Source organism: Quercus suber, unplaced genomic scaffold (genome assembly GCF_002906115.3).
Source record: "Quercus suber isolate HL8 unplaced genomic scaffold, Cork oak 2.0 scaffold_777, whole genome shotgun sequence".
Taxonomy (NCBI): Eukaryota; Viridiplantae; Streptophyta; class Magnoliopsida; order Fagales; family Fagaceae; genus Quercus; species Quercus suber.
This window is the reverse complement of record NW_027070213.1, coordinates 195410-200022: the sequence shown is the minus strand read 5'-3', so window position 1 is coordinate 200022 and position 4613 is coordinate 195410.

The window sequence follows — 4613 nt, the reverse complement described above, 5'->3', positions numbered from 1 at the left end:
TTTAACTCCAAATAGATTTAGAGTTATCTTCTTCCAATCCATTGTGTAGTTAAATATTTTATATTTTTAATTGGTCATATAACTTGTTAAAAAATAAGCATGAATAAGCTTACAAATCGTTATATAGTAAATTGGAAGAGATTTCTCAAAACTAGTTTAAAACTAAACTTTGTCCTAATTTTAAAAAGATCATAAAAGAGAGTGCAGTCCCATATTCCATGCTAATTGCTAAGCGCAATTTAATTTATTTTAAAATTTCTATTAAAAAGGGAAAAGAACGTGTTACATCATGTTTCTACTTCTACGTATTCCATGCTAAATGTAATGTAATTTAATTTAATTTAATATTTCTATTAAAAAGGAAAAATAGAGTGTGTTACATCATGTTTCTAATTTTACATTTTTCATGCTAAGTGCAATTTAATTTAATATAATATTTCTATTAAAAAGAAAAAAAGAGCATGTTACATCATGTTTCTACTTCTACATATTCCAAGAATTTATCATCGGGAGAATTCGGGCCGTTCAGATTTGAAAAGGGCATGTTACATATTGTTTCGTATACGACAAGAATGTGTTAGGGGCATCTGGATCTTTGGCTGGAACATAAGATATTCATCATCATGTATTAGTTTGTAGATCGAAACCATATTGTAAACATGCTTGTGCTGATGTACTACTTTGCTTTCCATTGTAAATTTGGTTGACTATAAAAGTCACATAAAAAGGTTGTCAATATTGTCAACCTTCAAAATGTTCTCATTTTTGTGATATTAATTGATTTCAAAAAGATGTATTAAAAGTTTTTTTCTCTACCACATCGGGTATGTGGCTTGACAGTAGGAATTTTTGAATTGCTTCACCTGAACTTGACGATAAGAATTCTCGAATTGCTTCACCTGGTGAGCAATTCGAGTGATAACCCCAATAAGGTCTTGGTAGTATACATAATATTATCTATTGCTATCACATAGCATGAAGTTAGTAAGTCCTACACTAAAGACCATTTTTTATTAAAAAAAAATACCAGTTGATATTAAAAGGTTTTTTTTTTTTTTTTGAATGGAAGATATAGAAGTTGATATTAAAAGTTGAAACACAAGTAGCAACAAACTTCTTTCGGTTGCACAATACAAAGCATCAACTATCAACCAAAGAAAAACTATGAATACTTTTTAACTTAAAAAAATATTTAAAAAAAAAAAAAAACTAATATACCACCAATTAATATATAATTTTTTTTCCCCTGCGAAAGGACCTGAAGCATTTCACCTAATAAATAATCAAGAATTGTGCTCCAAGTTAAGGGCCATGTGTGGAAAATGAAAATGTCAAACATACAAGGCAGGACCAGGCTGTCTAGACACCAGAATCTGACCCAACAGAGTAGCATTCTTCCAGAAATCAAGGCCAGAAAATTCCTAGCAATTCAGTTCGGCATTGTACCGCATGAGTCTGCTTCTCCAATATTATAGCATTCATAAATCATAAAATGTCCAACTTGGCTTGTGATGTCAAGGTGCGTAACATGACATCCATTCAATACAGCCTCCCATTCCCACTTGCTTTTCTTCACATTCTTAGTCAAAAGACTCAAACCTCCTTTTTCCCAACTATGACAATGATTGTTTGTTAGTTATGCATTAGTTTAAGAAGTAAAGTTTAAAGACAAAGTTGAGTTTCAAAACAATTTGAAGCTTTATTCTTTAACTCATGACTACATTTCGATTTATAAGATTGTTCATTTTTATATTTAAACAAGTCATGTGACTTATTAGCAAAATTATGTGACTAAAACTACATATGGATGATCTTTTCAATTGTCACATAGTGGAGTCAATGAAGATAATTTTAAACTAGTTTAAAGCTAAACTTTTTCCAAGTTTTAGTTGAAAAGTTTTTGTAATATATAGTTTTAATCAAAAGACTTTTTAACTTTTGAGTAAACCGATTTGGAACCATTTTTTTTTCCATCATATTATGCAGCGATTTATAAGATTATCTATGTTTATTATTTAGTTAAAAAAGATTACATCACATAACTCATTTTAAAATTTGTCATTAAAACTACACCAAATAGTCTATTCAATCTAAAAACTTTATCTCTTTAATTTCCAAATGTTTGGTAATTGGACAAAGTTTGACTTCAAAAATGTTTGGAGTCTTAGGTTCCACTACCAATAACCAATAGAAATATGATATTTAGTCTTATTATTTGTAATGCACATAACACACTTAACACAGCTAAGTGAGTCACATGACACATGCTATTTTCCTATTGATGGTTCGTGTCCAAGGTTGCAAATATGTTTAGAGTTAAACCTTTTTATTAATAATTTATTGTTAAAAAGCACTTTTAAAGACTCATTAAACGCTTTTACATCACTTTCAAAAGCCAAGCCAAACCATAAGGGCCCATGCATGATGCAAGGTTCACTTTGTTTAAAAACATTTCGAGGAAGAGAAAAAGAAAAGTTAGCGGGGGAGGGGAGATTTTAACTTAGGCTGTGTTTGTTTCGTGTAAAATATTTTCTGGAAAATACATATTTTCCGGAAATGCTATTTTCCGGAAAAGGAAAATATTTTTAAGTGTTTGGTTGTATTATGAAAATTGGGGTGGAAAATATTTTCATGTGTTTGGTTCAATTAGGAAAATGCTATTTTCCTACAACAAATTCCGGCAGTAAAATTCCGGCCACAATAACAACAACAACAAATTCCGGCAAACCCAACAACAACAACAACAACAACAACAACAATAATCAGTTCATAAAAAAAAAAAAAAAAAAAAAAAAGTAACTGGTTATACAAAAAAAAAAAAAAAAAACTTTTATGCATCATTTGTAATTATGCAATTCAATCTATATTTAAGCTATGAAGTATGAACTAAAAGAAAGAATAAAAGATAAATCGATTTACAATTTAAATTGATGATATTTTCCACCTTGAACCTAAAAGCATCCATTTGTGGTCTAATGGTATATCCTGTATTCCTTTACCAAAGATGGTCAAGCTTCAAACCGTAGAAAAATATGACTCCCATATAATATTTAGTGTAATGTGAAAGAAATTAAGAATTTGAACCGGTGAGTACAGATGATCTAACAATATTATAATTAAAAAAAAAAAAAAAACACTAAAATTTGAATGCAAATGCCATTTCTTAACAAAGAGTAAGAATTCAAATAATTTACCTAACACCACTCTGTTTACAATTTTTTAGTATGTAAATACCAAAAAAGGTAATTGGTGTGGTTCTAATAAAATATTACCAATTAAAATATTGAGTTGCCTTAAATGGTCTTATTTTAATTGAATTGAGGTTTCTTGCTGTCTTTTTGGTGGTAGAGCCGTAGATTCATATGTGATTATTTAATCATGCAAATAGGAAATGATAATAAAAATCAAACAGTTAGATCTTTTCTTTTTTTTTCTTTTTTCCAAATCTCTCTGTTCGATATGGCTCGACCCAATGATCTGTCTTCCACATAAAGTCTTGAGTCATCGCTGGTCCATGTCCATCAACGTTTTAGTAATGAAAAAAAAAAAGTCTTTATTAGATTATATATCTTTCTTTTATAGTAATTTTTTTTTTTTTGAGAATCTCTTTTATAGTAAATTAATTTATTTAAAGTTTCACATAATATTTTATTGTATTTTGATGACGTTTCCATCTAACAAAGATATGATAATAAAACTTTCTCAAAAAAAGAAAAAAAAAAGAAAGATATATTTATACTGTATTACTATATTAGCTACCAACGGCATGTGTCATGTGCATGTATTTGTATTTTGTATCTCCTGATTTAATTAGACATATTTTTTTTGCAATTAAATGCCCAGTAATGAAATTGCAATATTTATGGTTACATACATACATTGCAAACGAATTGAATAAAAAACTAGTGATTCAATCTTCATCATGACGTAGGACTTGAACGGTTGAACCTCGATCAGCATCCAACTTTGAAGTTTGAACTGAGACTTTTTTGTCAAGTTGAATGTAAGGCTGCGTTTGTTTTGGGTGAAAACCATTTTCGGAAATGGTTTTCGAATTTTCCTTGTGTTTGGTTGCGCTGGAAAATGCAATTTTCCAGAAATCATTTTCAGTTGACTCACGGTCAAGGGTGAAAATGATTTCCGGACTCATTTTCACTTCAAATGAGTTCCGGAAAATGGAGAGAAAGAGAGAGCATAAAGACAGAGAGAAGAAAATGGAGAGAAAGAGAGAGCATGAAGACAGAGAGAGGGAAAGAGAGAAAGAGAGCACCGCCGTCGCCGAAGAACCGGGCCTCGCCGAAGAACCGCGCCTCGCACCGCGCCGCCTTCGCACCGCGCCTCGCCGAAGAACCGCTCCTCGCACCGCACCTCGCACCGCGCCTCGCCGAAGAACCGCTCCTCGCACCGCACCGCGCCTCGCACCGCACCTCGCCGTGAACCCAGCGCTCGATCTCGATCTCGATCCCGATCTCGATCTCGATCCCCGAAGAACCCAGCGTGCGCCTCACCGTCGATCGTCGATCGTCGATCGTCGTCGCCGCGTCTCTTCCTCTTCCTCGATCTCTCAGCTCTTTTTTTTTTTTTTTTTTTTAAGTTTGATTGCTGTTGTTGTT